The sequence below is a fragment of the Nematolebias whitei genome, chromosome 13 (assembly GCF_014905685.2).
Source record: "Nematolebias whitei isolate Nwh7 chromosome 13, NemWhi1, whole genome shotgun sequence".
NCBI lineage: Eukaryota > Metazoa > Chordata > Actinopteri > Cyprinodontiformes > Rivulidae > Nematolebias > Nematolebias whitei.
The window spans coordinates 28,265,112-28,286,949 of NC_056510.1; positions in this window are offsets into that span (position 1 = coordinate 28,265,112).

Genomic DNA, 21,838 nt, shown 5'->3' on the forward strand with positions numbered 1-21,838 from the left:
CATGCAAATTTATGTAAAAATGTGTGACTTACATGGTGAAAAGTATGGTAAGTCACCTTATCAAACTCAAAAAAAATGGCTGTAACTCAAGCAGTTTTGTAAACATTGAGCCAAAATTTGCAGTGGCAATAATTCAATGAATCAGAAAAAGGGCTCCACTGTTTGACTTATTTGAGCTTCTTCATTTAGATCATCTTAACAAGACTCAGATGTTTTTTGCGCTCAGTGTTTTGTTTCAAACCCACATTTTGACTGAGTGAACAGAAGCAGCTATCAACTTGCATGACTTCCGACTGGTTGATGTTAGCTATTGCATTATATAATGTTACAATTGGCAGCAGCAGCTGGAGTCAACATGTGAAGAGAAATACACCTTTTTACATTTATGTCATAATGGTCAATCATAATAATTAATTTTAGAAATGTATAGTTTGATGTTATGGAATAAAATCTTTTACAGATAAACTTGCAGTCTGTCTCTTTTGTGTTGAGCAGAATTATGAGCAAACGCTGTGTTCTTTGTTTTTAAAGCAAATGCTTTTTAAAATGTGCACCCTTGCTTGCCAAAGTTAGTCAAATATCATTTGCAGCTTCTGTTTGCATTTAGCATCTGTTTGAGCTGCTGAATTGGCATGCTCACTGAGGCATTTGAGAGACAAACGTCTGCGGTGCCAGTCCAGAGCATTGGAGTAAGACTACGATGACAAACCTGCTGTCAAACAATGTCTAACTTGTTAAAAAAATGCACACACTTACATAACTCACTGTCACAGATGCATCCTCTGAAGCATTCTAAATTTACCTCCTCTCAGTTTTCATTTAGGATATAAATCTTGACAGCAAAATTATGAAAATATGAGTATTTCTGGCAGTAAACTACATTCACAAAAATGATATTCAAAATTGAATAATGATATATATGAATATAATGTTTTTACAAAGCAACCACTTCAACTGATGAAGGTTAAAAGAAATATTGAATTTTGATAATAAGGGTAACAAATCCACTCATTGACAAAAAAGTGAAGCCCCAAGATGAAGAGTTGGGAATAAATGAAACTGCATGTGTTAAAAGGTCATGTGACTGCAGTGCAGCACTTAACAATCCCAGATGAAATGGATAACAAAGTTGGCAACCAGAGCACACTGCTGGAACTATGTCAGTAGGATTTGGCAGCCCCTTGGGCCAGCATACAAACACAAACTTGATGTGCAACAAAGTCTTTCTGCAGACAGTCTGTAGACACGCATGTTGTGTGTGAGCAACATGTGTGAATATGGAAATACTTGATGTTACTGATGTAGCACTGTGCCACCAAGATCCCTGAATCCCTATCTGAAGAAGTGTTGTGAAATTCATTCATTCATTCAAACTTTATTTAGACAAGTTAATCCCATTGAGCCCCAAGGACTCATTTACAAGAGAGACCTGAATTCTTAACAAAGAGTGATGACAACAGTGAATAACAATGACAACAATAGACAATCACAAAAGAGGCATACAAAATGTGAACTTCTTTTTTTTAACAAATCAAAGCAAAAATAGCAACCAAAAGGACAGTCAAAAGGAAAAGTAGTTTGAAAAAAAAACCCAGCTAGATTATAAGGTGGTGTAGGAAACTAAAAACAGGAACATGTCTGCGTTGGTTTTTGGCAGGAACTTAACAGATGTTTGAAAACACTTAGAGAGGTCAAGGTCGAGAGCTTCAGATCTTTTTGCAAGATGTTCCAGGAAACAGGAGCGGAGTAGGAGAAGACCCTTTTTTAGTTCAGTCCTCACTGAGGGAACACTGCAGGTAATAATGTCCTGAGAGCGCACGCTGTAGCTGCACTCACGCAGAGACATGTAGGAGGAGATGTATGAAGGCAGCAGACCAAGAAATGATTTAAAGATGAAAATCAATATGACAATGAATTATCAGTATTAATAGCAATCTACCAATAAGGCAGTAAAGATACACTCTACCTTAAACCAACTGATGCCAATCATTGACTCACGATGAAATCTGCGGGGGTTCCTGCTCACAGGTTCCACAGGGAAACCTAGATGTTCTCTGTCTGTCAGACCCGGTTCTGGAGGGCAGCTGCTGCAGTCATGGGGCTGACGGTCCTCCTTGATCATGTGAGCAGCTGGTTTTGGTTGTCAGCAGCAAACTGGTTGATCCACTCTGAGAAGGGTCTATTTATAAGACTGAGCTGAATACAGCACCTCAGACTGAGGAAGTCTTTCGGATTAAAGACGAAACATTTCTACTTTTGTTTGTTTGTTTGTTTTGTTTTGTTTGTTTTTTGAATGTCCAGAGGACCAGACTTAACTTTTTTAGATTTTTCTACCTGGATTACTGAGCATGCATCAGGATGTTAGTTTATGTTAGTGTCCACATTAAGTGTATAAATTATAGCCGTACCTATGAAAACCGTGCTGTTGTAGTTCGGTGTATTGTTTTGCACTATTAGTGACTGGCATATATCTTAGATCTTTTAGCATACCGTTGGGTGTTCATTTAGCGTATATCTTAGTTAATATCTTAGACCCTTATTAACTTTTTCTTTTTACACTTTATGTTTTTGCTATTGTTGAATGTAACTGGGACCCTGTGTACACAGTTTTGTTCCACCTCATGTACCACATGTGATGTGAATGACAATAAAGAAGCTTGAATCCTTAAATCCTTGAAATTATATTTTGTAAAAAGTTTAATATTTGTGTTAGTAGTAGGCACAGATATTTAAAAGTTCTGTACTGCTTGATGAAAAATACAACACTCTCTTTTTGTGGACTATTTTGGACGATCATGAAATCTTCATGTGTGGGTGCCCTCGTGTACAAAGTGGTTCCAGCATCAAGCCCCATCTGCTCACAATATGATCACCTGGTCTCATGCAAACCATATGACCCTTATCAAACTGTCAGGTGCTTGTAATGTCAGTGCATCTACAAGGCATCCTCTGTGTTTGGTGACTCACATTTTGACTGGCTGTGAGGTGTTCCAGCAACTATCTGATAACACTAGAGCTCTACTCATAATGCCAATATGTATGCCCTCTTTTGACCATTCTAGAAGTGCCAGCTCCGTGTAGAACATATTTTATTTACAATTCATTGGTTTGCATGTGTATCTGACCATTCCTTTTGGATGCTGAAGTATTTTGTGTCAATGAGTGGCTGAAATGTTTTTAAATGGTGTCTTAACATGCTTTTTGGTTGCAGCTCTACAGCACTTTTAACTACCACCTTTCCAATACAAAAAAAAAAGTCACAATTACTGTAAAAAAACAGTTAAACATGGTTCGTTAATTTAGTGGTGGACTTCTCTTTTTGAGGCTTTAGTATTTCTTCTTGTCTTTATCTAGCTCAAGCAACTTATTAGTTTCTGGTCAGAGTCAGTTTCTTTATTTGGTATTCGCACCACATGTGGTACATGTGGTGGAACGAAATTGCGTAGGACAGCTAAAGGATGACATTTTTCCAGGAGTCCTGCGAGTTACGGGATTCCCGCAGGATTCCGGCAGGACAGGAGTCAGCTTTAATATAACTCACAGGATTGGGATGGGATGGGACAGGATGAAAAGTTAACAAGACCAGACAGGAGCGGGAGCCAATAAGACAAATAAGAAAATGAAAAAAAAAAAAGAAAACTTTGGACAGGTGCCACCAAGGCCGGATTAACCATATGGGCAACTGCCCAGGGGCCCTTGATCTCTAAGGGGCCCAGGGCAGTGAGGGCACAAGCAAAATATCTGGTTATCTCCTGCTTTACTTGGAGCCCTGCGCTGCAGAGAGACCGCTGCGCTTCCACTGCATTTGTGCAGCCTCGCCTCCTCCCAGCGCGACTGCTGCAGCTCTCGGGTTTTTTTCTTCTTTTTTCAATCGGATCCTCGACAGTGCGACCTGTCAATCAACTCAGAAGGCGTGTCAGTAACTGACCAATCAACAACCTCAATTTATCCCGAAGGTAAACGCCCCTTACCTTCTGACAAGCTCATCAGTTTTTTTTCTTGAGAAACATTGTTTTAATTAAAACAATAAGTTTGTATCTGTTGAGAGATGATTTTAGCAGTTTTGCAGCTTTTTAATCTACTTAATGAAGAATAATATGACTTAAAATCATTCATCAAACAGGAAGGAAGGCTTATTATCCCTCTTACTACAGTGAACGTGGTACTTTGCTATAAGTATGACTATATTTATGGCATCAGAGATAGCTGAGCTTAAGTTATCCACATAAAGTAAAATGTTATCAGCATGAAAAGAAGGAATGTTAAGTTTGAGATTAATCCAGTTTCTGATGTCTGACTAAACACTTTGTATTGACATAAAAAAAAAATGCTTGAGGGATTCATCTTCTGATTTACAAAAGACACACAAATCAACATCAAATTTAAATATTCTTTGCATAAACATGGCTACAGGTTTTTCGTCATTATCAGCATCGTTTTTATGTCTATATTCTGATTTACTTCATTTTGTATTTTGCTTTGTGTGTTACCAGTTGTTCTGTCTGTACAGCACTTTGCTTGGCCTTGTTGCTGTTTTAAGTGCTCTATAAATAAAATGGTATGTTATGGTATGGCTACAGGATATATCTTATTTATTATTTTAAAATGATTCTCCTTCACTTTAGGAGATTTAGGCCATTTGACAAATTTAGAATGAGCAGAAATCATTATGGTTTTATGATTTATATTAGAGGCAGCACGGTGGCGCAACTGGTAAAGCTGCTGCCTCTCAGCGAGCAGGTCCTTGGTTCAAACCCCGGTCCAGGGGCCTTTCTGGGTGGAGTTTGCATGTTCTCTCCGTGCATGCGTGGGTTTTCTCCGGGTACTCCAGTTTCCTCCCACAGACCAAAAACATGCATGTTAGGCTGATTGGTAACTCTAAATTGTCCCTAGGTGTGAGTGAGAGAGTGAATGGTTGTTTGTCTCGTTTGTCTCTATGTGGCCCTGTGATGAACTTGCGACCCGTCCAGGGTGTACCCCGCCCCTCGCACAGTGATTGCTGGACATGGGCACCAGCGACCCCCGTGACCCAAAATGGAATAAACGGGTAAAGAAAATGGATGGATGGATGGGATTTATATTAGGAGGTTTCTTGAAGGAATCTTTGTTATAATCAGTAAATCCTTTGTTGTAAACATTCATTGATAATCTTATTACATTTGAAGTCAACTAAGTTACAGGCATTTAATTTTAATGTGGGCATCAAATCGTCACCTTTGGATATATAAAATTTTTAATTAATTGAATCAGCTGTTGGTCAGGTTACTTCTTTTTGTGCCATTAGCTCTAAAATAGTTACTGAATCAAGTGTTTACTTCCATCCATCCGTGGGGGTAGCAGCCTAAGTAGGGAGGCCCAGACTTCCCTCTCCCCAGCCACTTGGACCAGCTCCTCCAGGGGAATCCCAAGGTGTTCCAAGTGTTTACTTATGTAGGTAAAACTAGATGTTAAACAACCATTAAAATACACCAGAATGCAGGAAATGGCATCTACTTTTTTCAAAATTTTCTGGGGGAGGACCCCCAGACCCCCCCCCCCCCAGCCGTCTAACCCCCCCCCCCCCCACACACACACACATTATAAATGCTTCTGACACCAGTGGCCAACACGTTACTAAACAAGTCCACATACAGTGTCGTGTGGTGTTTAAAGTGTGTTCAACTTAATTCAGTCTTGATGATTTGTGTCAATGAGCATTTGGAGTTTTATACAGAGAAATACACTTGATAGTTAGAATATTTACTGTATATTATGGTAATTTATTCTGTATTTTGCCAGATTATGGTGATGGGGTCGTGATGATGGGGCCCTTTAAGATTGTTGCCCAGGGTACAGCGAAGTGTTAATCTGGCCCTGGGCGCCGCTATTTTGGAGTTTTCTTTCAATAAGCCGTCACTCTGGAACACCAGACTTCTCCAGTGTGTAAACGATGCTCTGAAGTCTGGTAAGATGCACGACATCCTGCTTTGCCGAAACGAGCTCGTAACCACACAGATTATGAACTTCTTGAGGACGTCATCCAATGTATAAGAATGCCTTTAAGCATTTTTATTCATTGAGTTCTCTTGCTTGGTACATTTTTGTTCTTTGTTTAAGCAAACATGACAGTAATGTCACTGTTTCAAGGAAACAATTGTTCAATAAATTAGTAAAATGCAACTTTATATGTTATGTTTGGGCAGCACGATGGTGCAACTGGTAGAGCTGCTGCCTCTCAGCGAGCAGGTCCTTGGTTCAAACCCCGGTCCAGGGGCCTTTCTGGGTGGAGTTTGCATGTTCTCTCCGTGTATGCGTGGGTTTTCTCCGGGTACTCCTGTTTCCTCCCACAGACCAAAAACATGCATGTTAGGCTGATTGGTAACTCTAAAATTGTCCCTAGGTGGGCATGAGGAAGTGAATGGTTGTTTGTCTCGTTTGTCTCTATGTGGCCCTGTGATGGACTTGCGACCCGTCCAGGGTGTACCCCGCCCCTCGCACAGTGATTGCTGGACATGGGCACCGGTGACCCCCGTGACCCAAAATGGAATAAACGGGTAAAGATAATGGATGGATGGATGTTATGTTTGGGTTCATGGTGTGACTGTTGTTTTTTGATTTTTTTTTTGTTTTTACTGTAACTGACCTCCAAAAGAACAGGGACTCAGCAGCTGATCTTCCATAGAAAACTATAAGAACTACACATTTCACATTTTCATATTAAGATACTGGTGCAGTTGACATGATTTATCCATTTTTGTTGTTATCTACCTCGATTATTGAGTTTACAAATCTTTTTTATAGGGACTACAGGCCATGCATTATTTATTTTGTGACCTTTAGGGGAGGTTTTTTTTGGATTAAGACAATAAATGCCTCCTTATTTCACTACAGATGAACTGTTCTTGTTGCCATAGCTTCTGAAATAAACCTGGAGAACACAAAGTCGTTGAAATGGAATGGGTATTGGAAGATCAAATCAAATTCAGTGTATTTCCTACAGACTAAATGGAAGAGGGAAAAAAAAACAGGAGCGGTACAGGAGTGGGAGCCATTCTGAATGGGAGCAGGAGTCATGTTACCAGGATTGGGAAAGGACAGGATTTTTTCTGTGGGACCAGGACAGGAGTGAAAATCCACTCCCGTGTCATCCTCTGACGACCACCTCCTTCATCTTGATGGGTCATTTTCTCATTGTAGTCATTTATTTCAAACTTATAACATGTAACTTTTGCTTGGTGTACATAAAATAGTTTAAATTGTGCACACTTTTGTAACTAAAGCTAATAACCTCCTCCCCTCCTCGTTCTCTTTCATAGTTTGTTTTGTTTGTTCTTTTGTTTCATGTTTCTGTCGGCGCCTGCCATGACATCAGCACAGGGCCACCAGGTGACCCCACAGATGGCACTTTGACACTCAGATGTGAAATCAGGTGTTGTGCTGTACAAATATGCATATTTAGTGTCACATTATACGGTATATTAACACACAGTGTTTGGGATTCAAGGTAATGTCTAAGTCAACAAAGGAAGGGTGAGGAAGGAGACAGAAACAAAAGAACAACTTTGTGAATTAAACGCTTTATTTTTCTTTTTATTTGTCAAGGTAACGGCTGGTGCTGGTGTCAGGAAAACAGGAAGTCTTGCTGCCTTTTGAGCAAGTGTTTATAGATTTCTCATCAAGGCCAACAAGATATAATTCTTTTTCTCCCGCTGTGTATTTTCTCATTATTTTGTGTCAGTGTTGTGCTCAGTGAACATCAGCTGGACCTAGAGATCAGTAGAAATTGTTTGCAGAATTTAAACATCATGCAGTTTAGGGTAGAATATGTAATTTTGGCAAGACATTTGAAAATGTTTGCACATTAATGGTGTGTTTTTTTTTATATGACAGTCCACTGAAGTGGTTTTGAGACATTTAGTTATGATAGCCAATGTCAAACTGCATAAATAAAGAAAAGAAAATTGTTCAGTTAACTGAATAATATTCTATGTTTGGAGATTGTTCAATTTATTCAGTCAAACAATATACATTCATTCATGGACCAGTCGTATTCTTTGATACCATTCAAGGAAATAACACAACAAATTTAAAGTTCTGTCATTCCCTAAAATTTTGAGCTAAGATCAATTTATGTTGAGAAAAGACAGAGTTATAGCTGTTTTAATTCAAGCTTGGAGATAATTTTACGTGCAAGACATGCAGCATAGCAATATTCCATCCACTCTTTTTGTGTTTGGAGTAGGTGTTTGGGATAAGTCCCAGTTACTATCATGTCCAGTTTTAGCTCAGAATCTTTAAAATGGATCAGGACAAAGCCATTTTGTGTTTTCTTAGGAGAATCAGTTGTGGCAGCCATTTTGAATCAAACTGATGAAACATTCAGTTGTAAATCTGCACTCAATGATCATTTTCTAAGTTTTAATAAAATCCATCCAGTGATTTATTATATATTTTGCTAGTATAGTAAACAAACAAACACACAGGTAAAAACAACATCACCCAACTTTGCACTTAAGCAGTAGATGCAAATGAGATGAACTGGTTTTTAGAGGCATGAACCGTTCCCCTGCAGTTCAAAAGCACTTCATGCAAAATAACATGGCAAAGAGCATATTTCCCTCAGACAACATAAAATTGCAAAGTAAAAAAAGCAGTAAAAAATAAAAGATGTGTAGTTGGGATGAACTAAATTTTTTTTTTTTAAGTATTGCTCAAACATTATTTGAATAATAAAATAATCTCCTTTAATTCAGCCCTAAGGCTCCAAAGTCATAGAAACTCTTACAATCTGATTAAAAATGCTGAGAATGTGAACAATGTGTGTTTTATTGAGCTTAAAGACACAGAGCAGACTGACCTTTCCTCAAAATCAAGATTTATGTCAATAAATGAATAAAGCTCAGCTGTTCATTTGATTTTTCAACTGCACTTTGGTCTGTGCCTTGAACTTCACAAAACATGAGTTTTAAGCAAATTAACCTTATTTATTTATCAGTTGTTGTTTGGTCTTTGACAAATACATTGAACTTTTCACTATTTTTCTGTTCTATAAACATATGTATGCATGAAACTATCTGAGCTACAAATAATCATAAATAGTAAAAAAACAAAAAGAAAGAAAGAAACAAAAAGAAAAGAAAAGACAGAAAGTCCGCTGTAAAGACTTCCACTTGGCTGCAAAAATGTTTACCTTTCAAAAATTTCTGCAACATAAATCATCCTTTATTGCCGAATGAATCGATAAAAATACAAGATGTATTATTGTTGAACATTTGCACATTTATTTGCACTAATATACAAGTAACATAATCACAATTGTATCCAGAATACGTCAAAATAGGTTTATAGGCATCTCAACGCCCCCTGGAAATAAAGTCTAATAAAAGCCAATAAACTCTGATGACTTTATGATGTAGAGACTGAAAACTTCTTGCATCACTGAGACAGAATGTGAGCCAAAGATTGATGGGATGGCACTCTTACCGCCATCCTCTATTGTCTTTTTTCTGGCAGGTTGTATATCCGTGTGTCCCTGTAGGCTTGTAGGAGGTATCAGAAGATTTAGATGAGATGGCAAAACTGTTGGAAACACCTCCGAATCACACTCCCACTGGGCCCTCCATCAACAGCAACATTACTGTATAAGCTCTTTATCATCAGACTACCAGAGGTGGTTCTTTTAATAGGAGCCATGCTGTACTTTAAGGCGCAAAAGGAACAGTAATGCTGCAATTGTTAATCTGAAATTAAAAGCTGTGTATGAAGCAGGATTAAAATGTGTAACAACACACTACTAACCCTATACACTAAAAACCAAGATCAGTGTTATCCCTAAATTTATACATGCATCAAAATAAGTACATCTGTTGCACTCCAGAGATAGCACTAATCCACATTCTTCATGAAATTAAACTATTATATAAGCGAACAATTCTTCACAATCTCATAGTCTCTATTCCATTGTTCTTGTTATTCCAATAAAACAAGACAGCTATGGTTTTGTTTTGATTGGATCCTGTCCCTGTCAGAATGAACTCTACACCAATGTCATTCTGATTCATGAGTTTGTGCCTGCTGTCACTTCAGGTTTATGGCTCATATTGGCAAGTCACTATTTTCACACATTCAAAGCCATTTTAACGGTCTCTCCATCCTTTTAGAACGATCCATTTATGCCTGCATGAATCAGCATCCCCTTCATTTTAAAAATCCAAATGTTGATGCATGCTGGGGGTGAATTCAACAGGATGAATAAAAAGATACCCTCATGTCTACACCTTTCTACCTTCAAGCATTACTCCACTGCCTTGTCAGTTTTCAGTGTTTAACTGTTTTTTCCTTGATGTGCAGCTCTGTGGAAAGCAGCTGCTGTAAGTGTCTGTACTTAAACATGTATGCTGACTCAGCTCAGGTCTGTGGCTCAGATTTAACTGCTGCGTAAATCTAAGCAGCACTTAAAATGCGTTGCTTTGCCCCTGATGCGCCGGAGATGCATAGGCTCGCAATGACAACACGGGTCTGTGAGCAGCTGCCACACAGCAGCATCCAACGACCTCAGTAATAACAATATTTTAATCAGTCAGCTGCAACAAACCAGCCTGATGAATCCACATATTCACTTTTTTCTTCCATGTGAGAAAAAATGTACACAAATATTGTCACCCAGTCAGTAAAAGATTGGGGTGCAGAGGGTGTTCCCCACTGACAAGGTTTAACCATGTTTTATGATGATTTTTCATGGCATATATAAGAACGCAAAGCATTCATAATGCAGAATCCTCACAATCTTGTCAGAGGAAAAAGGAGTACAGCTCCTGTAGGTAAGGGGCATTTGACTTCAGAACAAATTGGGGTCACCGATTGGTCAGTTGCTGACATGCCTACTGGGTTGATTGACAGATGGTGTCATGTCAATTATTGTTTAGTAATTACTTAAATACTTTTTCAACATAGTTAGTTTTAAAACTATTACCTTTTATGATTTGTGTTGTCAAGTTTTATTTATTGATGTTGATGACTTATTTTTGGTTAATTAATCTGCAAAAACTTAAGAAAAAGTTTAATTTAGTTCCTCATCTGGCATAAATATTGTAATAATATTGTGATTAAAAAAATCCCTGTTATTACAAATTCAGCTTCAGCGATTGAGTCTGATAATTCAAGGATGAATTTCATGGTTGACAGTGAAACATCACCTACTAGGACTCATTGTCCCCCACCTTTGCTGGGATGCAGTTGAAGTTCTCTTCAAGTTGTGAGTTGAAGGTCCTTCTGAAAGGTTCTTGTGGCAGGTGCTCCCAGTCAACCCTTACTGCTTGTTTGGATCTTCCATGTTTGTCCACAGTCTTTCCCCACTATCTGATCCAACTCACCACCAGATGATGATCAGTTGACACCTCAGCCCTTCTTTTGATCTGAGTGTCCAAAATGTACAGCCAAAGATCTGATGACATGACTACAAAGTTTATCATCCATCTACCACCTAGGGTGTCCTTGCATCATGTGCACTTGGACACTCTTATGTTCAAATATGGTGTTAATGACGGACAAACCGTTACTGGCACAGATATCCAACCGCAGAAACTCACTTGGGTTCAGATCAGAGAGGCTATTCTTCTACGTCTCATCCCTCCAGATCACACTGTCACTACCCATGTGGGCACTGAAGTCTCCAGCAGAATGAAAGGAGTCCCCAGCCAGAGCATCTTCTAGCACACCCACTAAAGACTCTGAACTGCTGTTTGGCACGTAGGCACAAAAAATAGTCAAAGACCATCCCTGCACCCGAAAGCACAAGGAAGCTATCCTTTCATTTAACAAAGAAAACTCCAAAGCACACGCACCAAGCTGGGAGGGCTAAAAGTAGACCCACACCAGCCCAATACTTCTCATCATGAGCAACTCCAGAGTGGAATAAGGTCCAGCCCCTCTCTGGGAGACTGGTTGTAGAGTGTGAGGTGTGTTGAGGTGAGCCTGACAATATCTTGTTGGTACCTCTCAACATCAGGCACAAGCTCAGACTTCTTCCCAACCAGAGAGTTAACATTCCATGTTACAAGAGCCAGCATTGCTGCCAGGAACCCTGCCTTATGTGTAGAGGCCCAGTCACCAGTAACTTGCTGAAAAGCCCCTCCCCCAGGCCTGGCTCCAAGAGGGGGCCCCAGTAACCCATGTCTTGGTGAAGGGCACTGAGCTCCTTGTTCTTCTCTGTTCACACAAGTTTCCTGACTTGCTCGTTGTTTGGCTTGTCACCTCAGACCAATCTGTCTTGGGAGATCTTACAAGGGGCAAATGTCTCAGATAGGGTCCTAGGATCAATCAGGCACATCAACTTCTCCACCATGATAATCTTTATTTGTTTGTTTGTTTATTTGAGGATCCCCATTAGTCTCTACTGTAGTAGATACTATTCTTCTTTGTGTCCACACCACAAATACTGCAATTAAATCATGCAACAAAATCAAAACACAAAAATTCAAATCAACCACCTCAACAACAACATTTTACAAGCATTACAAAAGGATGTCACAAAATACCTTGAAAGCACCCAAGAATTAAAACACAAAAATTCACCAATTTGGGCAGCACGGTGGCACAACTGGTAGAGCTACTGCCTCTCAGCGAGCAGGTCGCCGGTTCAAATCACAGTCCGGGAGCCTTTCTGGGTGGAGTTTGTGTGTTCTCTCCGTGCATGTGTGGGTTTTCTCCGGGCACTCCGGTTTCCTCCCACAGACTAAAAACATGCATGTTAGACTGATTGGTAACTCTGAATTGTCCCTAGGTGTGAGTGAGAGAGTGAATGGTTGTTTGTCTCGTTTATCTCTATGTGTCCCTGTGATGGGCTTGCGACCCGTCCAGGGTGTACCCCGCCCCTTGCACAGTGATTGCTGGACATGAACACTGGCGACCCCCATGACCCAAAATGGAACAAGCGGGTAAAGATAATGGATGGATGGAAATTCACCAATTTCAAAGATAGCAATCAATTGTCATTTCTAGTATAAATTTACCCATTCCATCCATGCAATTTTATTTTATTATCATATAATGTAGCAATTCACAGAGGAGAGATTACATTCTATTTGTTGATAAATGAAAAGTTAACTGGCCAGAAGGAATACACTCAGACTGGATGTGCCCCTTGGCCACCAGTTGATGATAGTTTCTGTATAAAATTTTTCTTTGAACCATTGACATGTATAACTTATCCATCTTATGTCCAGGGTGTCCCCCGCCTCTCGCACAGCGATAGCGGGGCATGGGTACCAGTGATCCCAGCAACCCGAAAAGGAAAAAGCTGTTAAAGACGATGGATGGATGTAAAGCGAGCACTCTTCATCATTATTGTTTAGGCTCAGGACAAATAAATTCAACCTTAAGTTCAACTTTGTCAAATAAGCTATCACTATTTTGTAAGGCCAAGACATTTTTGCTTCACAAGAAATGTTGAAATCAGAAGTGAATTTTTTTTTTTTTTTTACACCTGTGACTGACACTTCAGAGGTTTCCGCTGTGTTCAGTTGTGACATGTCAAAAGAGTGCAGGGCACGGCATGGTAATCAGTATACACATAAAAATACAAAAGCAACTCATAGGAGAATTTACATAATTTAACCTAGATGATGAATAAATTTCCTTGTATGTTGAAGAGGACTGTAAGAAACATTTGGAAGAAGAACAAGTAGCATAAATGAATGAGTGATTTTATTAATAATGCCAAAACAATTTATTCAAAAAGGATTCTTAAGCTGTAATTTTCATAAACAGCTTTTGTTTAACATATTTATTAAAACTGAACACCTGTCAACTGTTTAAATACATTTTCATGCATTAGTTAGCAATGATGATAGCATGCATTTACAAAACAATGAGATAAAAATTCAGTTTGTGCATAAAACAGAACCACTCTATCAGGTTTTATTTCTTGCCATTGTTTTTGAAGACAGCAATCATCACTTCAAGAGGCTAAGAGAAATGTTTAAAATGCTAAATCCACCAGTGCCCCAATGATGTAAAACCTAATGCACTGAATGTGCACTGATCATTCAGGTAGCAGACAGAAAGTCCATTTTTACCGTCACTAATCAGAAAAAGGCATGTAGAGAAGGGAGAGAGTGGAAGGTAGGGGAGTAAAACCCTGCCTGTTTGGTGCTATGGTTCTGGAGAGAAGGTCAACGACAACTGGGCTGCAGTTGCAGATCAATAACTTCATTGTTCTGGTCCAACTTTAAGTCTTTCCAAAACTATAAATTATCTTGATATTGCATACCGGTTCCATAACTCTGATTCTGTCTAAGTTCCTGTACAGGTTCATTAAAGATTAGTTCAAATGTGTGTGAGCATGTACAGATATGTTTAGCTCAAGTGTGCTCTTTAAACAAGACATATATATCCTCATATTACCCAAGAATAAAAGAGCAACTTTCTCAAATAATCACTATTTTTATTAACCCCTTTTCTAAAACAGACAGATCTTTTGAACAGGATGTTTAAGTTCTGTGTTTAGGCTTATACATAAGATTTTAGAGAGTCCAGATCAGTGACCTAGGGTCCACATACGGCCCGTGAACTGCCAATTTATGGACCTCAGGCTGCCTATTTGCTGCCAGCAGCTTGCATTCAGTCTAGATCCTGGTTTAGGATGACACAAAAGGTCCAGAATCCTGATCCTACTTATAGATACAGGTTTGAAAACAGTCGCTGCGTGCCATTTATGTTCTGAGGTTGTCACTGTTTTAGCAAGAATGATCATCCAAAAAGTTTGTCTTTGCAGTGGTCTGTTCCTAGATTGCGAGAAAAAAATGGTATACTCCAAGTTTTCTGGTAAAAGAAAAGCGAACATCAAAAATGTGGCTGTTTAAAGAAGGAATGAACTTAAATGTTTGTATTTATTCTCCTCTGACCTGCACTAGACAAATCTGCCTACTTTGTCAAGAAACTGTTGCTCAGGACACGATTTCCACTTGAGATGACAAGCACAACGATGTCTGACACAATGTAAAATTCTTCTAATTGCATTTTGATTCCACATTTTTATCTTTTTATATTTGTTTACCAAATAAATTTTTGAAGGCGTTAATTTTTTTTGTTAAACTGAAAGAGACATTTTAAACACACATTTTATTTTTGAATTCTCAAGTTCCTCTATTAGCCTTAGAATAGTGCAACTTTTTACTGTCACTTCTTGCGCTCTTTAGTATTTATATTGAAAAAGAAAACAAATTCAACTCCCTCCTACAGGGGTGGCTGTAGCTGAGTGGTTAGAGCAGTCGTCCTCCAATGCAAGAGTTGAGAGTTCAATTCCACCAGCAGTCACATGCCAAAGTGTCCATGGGCAAGACACTGAACCCCTCATCGCCTCCGATGTGTGTCCCATCAGTATATGAATGTGATAAAGCACTGATTAGTCTCTTTAGAATGATTTGTTCAATTAGCTTTGTGGAGATCTAGTAGAGTGCTGTATGAATGGGTAAATGAGGCACAGATTGTTGTAAAGAGCTTTGAGTATCTTGATTAGATAGAAAGGTGCTATATAAGTACAGTTCATTTACCTCCTGACAATTATATTAAATTATTTGCAAATATTTTTTTCCAAGTATTTATTTAAATTTATGTTAAAATGGAAATTGTATTTTATTTTAGTATGTATGTTTTGTTATGTTTTAATTTTTATGGCTTGTATTTTTTCATTTACCCTTTATTTATCCAGGTAGTCTCATTGAGCCACGAGAACTCATTTTCAATAGAGACCTGTTTAGGGAGCAGATGGTGGGGGTTAGGGGCCTTGCTCAGGGGCCCAGGGTGGGGCGAATGAGGGTGGAGGGAGGTGTGGGTGTTTCACCTTTTCCACCTACATTTTGATGTTGACGGTACCGGGAGGTGAACCTGCGACGATTGTCACTTGACCGTTATAATAAATGGACCTTTGACTCTTTGAAAAACATTTTTGTGGACCTTCAAACTTTGCATTTGTCGGACTGTTTTAACAAGGACTCCATTATTAACAATTCTGATCAATAGTTAAATTAATAAGCATGTATCACATTGAAAATGAGCTTTTTTTTAATCAACTTGCATCAGCTTAAAACATAACCTGGCCTAAAATTGTTTTCTCATTCCCCAGAAGAAAAGGCTGGGGCCTTACTAAAACAAGGCTGCAACTGTGTCTATATTTGTTTAAGGTTACTTGGAGGGTCTGGTCAGAACCCCCATGACCCAGCAAGAAGGCCAAAATTCAATGATGGTCAACGACCAGCATTTCATCCAAGGTCGCCTGAGGTCGTGCTGATGGCTTTGAGGGAGGCCTAGTGCTGTCAGCTGATAGAGACAGAAGTTAGTGGCTAACACACATCTGGATTTATTTCTTGGAGTTTAAAAAAGGGTAATATTTTATTTAGATGATTTTGTTTTACGTTAGAAATTCAATTGGGGAAAACAAGAGGGAGATCATCACAGATGGCACACACAAACTGAATGTATTGGAAAAAGTCCCCAGCTTGCCAAATTATTTTTCTAGCTGTTATCAAAAGTGGTGAGAAATCAAAGCAGTCAGATGTCCAGATTGCTGGTGCTGCAGCAACTTTTGAGGTCTGCCCATACAAGTTATCATGTCCTGTTCAAAGTTTCTGGGTGACTGACTCATCTCCCGAAAGACAGTAAAGTTTGTCAAACCATTTGACAGATTTCTTAATAGATAAAGGGCATACATAAAGCTCTTCAAATGGTCAATTTGCATATTTCAATGGATTTTACAATCAGATAAACAGATTTTATCATGATAAAACATGTTTTCAGTGTTTCAGGAACTTACCTGGGAGATCTAGACCAGCTAGGATCTGAAATTCCTCAAGCCTTCATTAATTTAGGGTTGGTATTGGAGTTGATTAAAACAATGATTATGTATCCTAACGTCCAACATGTATTTATTTTACTTGGTTTGCCTTTCAAACTGTTTACTGCTCAAGAAAAGGTGTTTGTTAGTATCATCTGTGTCCTTCAAGGTTCCTTTACAGGTCTGAAAAGGAGGTTTTGGACCTTGAAGACTGGGACAGCGAAGAGCAGCACTAAGAGGATGCAGTGAAAAACGACTTGTCAACAGACACTCCATCTTGCCTCGTTTGTGTTGACAAATTAAAGCATGGACCATGAGGGGGCCATAAATACAGTGACCATGTGCTAACCCATGACTGCTGACTTTTGACACCGCTGACTTCCAAGAAGGAAACGGCAACAAGAGCCAATGTTGACCACTGAGGAGGAAAGTTTGTACTCATTTTTAGTAAGCAAGGATACAATGAAAAAAATTTGTGAAACACGAACATTTGAAGTGATTTTAAAGAAATCAATAAAACTACTGCTCATAATTCCAGATTACATCAATTTAAATAAAAAAGCTGAATACTAATTTGGATTTATTTTTGTACAATCTGACAAATACTATCTTTCTGATGTATCTGTAAGAGTTCCAGCAGTTTTCCTTTGCAGCTCTTCTAAATCAGAGGGCACCAACAGATCCACACCTGAGGATCCTTCACCTGATGAGCTGCAAGGACTACTTAAGGCAGCTGATGACTGCTATCTGATGCTGGTGCATTATCTGACTTTTGGTAGTTGTGTTCCTGGCCTTTACATGGTTCTTAGTGTTTTGTGAAAAACTAATGTTAATCTTGTTCTAGCCTGACTCCTGTGATCCTCCTGAGCTATGGATCTTCCTGTTGCCTCCTGAATCTCCTTGTGACCTCTCCTGCAACAACCCTGCTTGATTAAAGTGAACATCAAGACCAACCTCCCAGAGAAACTTCCCATTAACGCTGTTCCCTACTCTCCAGGGTTCCTGTCCAGGTCCAACGATCCAACACAGTGTTCATTATTATTCACTTTGTAAATAAACACTGTTAAAACTTCCTCCTGGTTCTGTAGTTGTTGTTCTCTTGCACATACTATCTGAGTATAGAGACAAACATTACAGTATCAACTGGGTAAGACTTGTAAAAAGAGCCAAAGGTCAAAATAAATGGTAAAGCTGCTGCTAGTGGCTAAGAGCCCCAGTGGTAACCACTCATGTCTCTCTCTCTCTGAAATAACTATTGAGAGAGGCAGATAAAAACAGAGTAAAGACATATCTAAAACAGTCACTGTGGAGAGAATATACTGTATGTATTTGAGCAAATCTCATACCGTAAGTGGCAAATACATCTGATACTAACACATCTAATTTTATGTTACTAGTCTTTTATGTAGAAGCTATGACACGTTAAATGCATGCTTCACTTCCAGTCTTAAGGAGTTCAGATGCAATGAGATCATGTGACTTTGTATGAACCACTCTGCAGTGTTGTTTTGAAGACAAATCTGAGTCCCATAGCAGTGTGAGACACATTGGGTAATGGAAGACAACAGGTCAACATATTGATGTATAAACTGTAGAAAATGATTTAATGATTGTTTAAAGATTGTGTTGAGAAGTTTGAAAAATATGGAAAAGTTTGCAAACATATATAAAAACTGTTACATATCAAAATGACAAGTTCTGAAAACTCAACTTTCAATGCTCTATTTACACGGTTAATAACGTTCCTAATGTGAAGTATGTGTAACATTTAGAGCTCTAAAAAGAGTCTATTTTTTAATATTGTTTTGCCCATTTTTTTTAAAAGTGCTGTACAGAATGTACATGTATTTATATATTTTTTTTATTTTTTTGGATGATTTTTCTATGGTTACCAAAAGTTATTATTCCCAAAAATGTTGCATGTTGTGACATAATTTTGTGGCCCTTTTCCATAACTAAAGGAGCAATTAAAAAAACTGATGAAAACAAATAAATAATAGTGATAACAACATATTAGTCAGTCTTCCCACCATCACAGACATTTACACCTCTAGATGCAGGAAAAGGGCCACCTCCACCATGAAGGACCCCACTCACCCAGCACACACACTTTTTGTCCGGCTCCGGAAGGAGGTTGAGGAGCATTAAGTGTAGAACCACTAGACTGAGGAACAGTTTCTACCCTGAAGCTGTTAGACTCATGCATCTCTAACCAGAATAATGACTGTGAAAAATCACATCATGCTGCTGCTGATCTGTTTCATGTTGTTGCTGATCTGTTTCATGTTGCTGCTGATCTGTTTCATGCTGCTGTGTTCATTCGTACTTCTCTGCTCACACAGACTCATGTTCGTGCTGCTGTTTGACATATTGTTTTTATGCTACAGTGCTTAGCGTATTTTTATTAACGCTTTTCTTAGTTCATATCTTCGATCTTATTACTGTTTTTCTTTTACATTTTAATACTTTTGTTAGATGTAACTGGGACCCTGTGTACACAATTTAATTCCACCTCATGTACCACATGCGATGGAATGACAAATAAAGAACGTTGAATCCTTGAATACTAACGACAATGCTTCACACCAAGAATGAAGAGCAGGAGTGTAACATGATCAGTGTTTTTATTTTTCATTTCTGTTATAAATTTTACTTTTATGTTTATTTCTTTTAGAGTTTGGTTTCTGTATTTATTCTGTCATACCTACCAATCATCTGGATTTGGGTGGGACAGTTCCATAATTTGACCTCCCCTGTCCTGCGTAAGGCGGAGTGGGACACCCAAATGAATGAAAAAAATGAAACTTTAGAAAATGCAATGAATTGGTTTGTCTTGCCTGTTTTTGCCAGTTTTACTACCATGCTGTGTCTGTATAGGAGGCTGGATAATAAGCCTATATTAGATGTAAAGTACAACTTCTCAGCTTTTAGAAACCTTTGGAAATTTTCTGATGTCACAAACTTCACAAGGTTACCGTGATGTAAAGAGAGCTTGTAAAATATGTCATCTGTGGCATGCTTGTATTAAAAGAGAAAACATTTTTCTGTTAAGTTCAGGTATGTTTATTATGTGTTGTGTATGTGTGCTTTTCACACTCAGTACTTTTACATTTTAAACAACTAGACATAGAAGATAAAAAACAGACTAAAAATAAGACTGAAAAAATGCATAAAACAAAAGAAAAGTTAATGCCTGAACAGAGAACTCTTTAAAAGTTTTAATGATTTCCACAACTGGATATTTTTTTAATAACTCCAGTGGAGTAAAAAGCAGAAGTTTGTCACAGTGGATAAATCACCTTACAGAGTAACATTCTAATATTAATGACCATTTACAACATTGACAAATCCATGCCAAGAAAAAGATTACTTAATTTGGAAAGGCAGCTTTGATGAGGTTTTTAACCTCTTTGTTTATGGCTCACCACATGCCACACTGAATTATAATAAGAAATGGCAGCTAGTCATGGAAATGCGGCACTAATCTGGATTACAAGTTGCTCCTTTTAGGTAGCATGAACAGTTTTCTCAATTTTTAGACCAGATGATAAACGGCTCTTACATACTAAGACATAAGATCTAGCCAGCCAAGACAAAGTCCAACTAACGCATCTACTCCTGGTGTTACACATGTTCTTTCATCTGTTGAACTTGAACAGTTTCCAAACACGTCTCAGCAGATAAGCAGAACTTTGGCATGCCAGAGTCTTTTTCAAAGTATCCTTCAACCAAGGTCTTCTGTTGTAAAACATTTAAGATGAGAAAATAGGTCCATAACCTTGACTACAGACCCAGATAGGTCTGCTACATGGAATACATCGCAGAAAGACCACACTGACAGAGTTAATGTCATTGAGTCAGAGTCAGAGTCAGAGTTTCTTTATTGTCATTCGCACCTCATGTGGTACATGTGGTGGAGCGAAATTATGTACACGGGGTCCCAGTTACATCCGACAATAAAATGTATAAGAAAAACAGTAATAACATCTAAGATATGAACTAAGAAAAACATTGAGTGCATTTATCTAAAAAATGAAAGGACTTGAGACTGACTTTCAACCTGTTGTTCTTAGTATTGATTTATTTAATTTTTGTTGTTATTATTTTTTCTCAATTTGATGTTTTAATTTGCTGTCTTGATTGTGATGCAATAACTATGTTTTGTATTTGCTGCAGAGGGATTTTTCTGGTTAAAATAAAGTTATATGTTAAAATCTTCAAATCTTGTTTTACTTGGGAATTGTATTCATCTTTATTTATGGACACAGTTCAATTGAATTCAATTCATTTTATTTATATAGTGTCAAGTCACAACAGATGTCATCTCAGGGCACTGAACAGAAACATCCATATATAAAATAAAATAATTTAACATCATTTATCTGAGGAGCTTCAAGATTCAACTTGTCTGCTGGATTCCTTAGATAAAGAACTTTACTAATTGGCTTTTTATGTTTATGAATGTTCCTGTAAAGTGCCCCGAGACAACTTTGTTGTGATATGGCGCTATATAAATAAACTGAATTGAATTGAATTGAATTGAGGTCAAGAGTCACATGTTAAGATAGAAATAGTATAAAATGAAACAACACCACGAATGGAACCTGTGCTGCAGTAGCTCAGTGATCAGAGTCAAGACCTTTTGGTACTGAGGTTGTGGGTTTGAGCTCATGTTGCATCAGGATGGATGTCTGGTGTAAAACAATTGTTTTATCTTTCATGCATATTCACTTCCTGTGGTGACCCCTGCATAATTGATCAGCCAAAAGAAAAGCAACAACCACAATAAAATAGCGGAACTTATGCTGTCCATGTACACTGTCATATACAGTATAAGACTCACATTACCCATAAACCTGGATAGATAAAAACACACTAATAATATCTAGTGCCACCACTACCCATCCTAGAGGGTGCTAGGAGCTGAAGTGAATGGTGATTTCTGGTTGTAGGAAGAATACAAATGCAGGACAGAAAAGTTTAAAGATAATATTAATGGAAGATATGGCTCTTTTACTTTTTAAGATT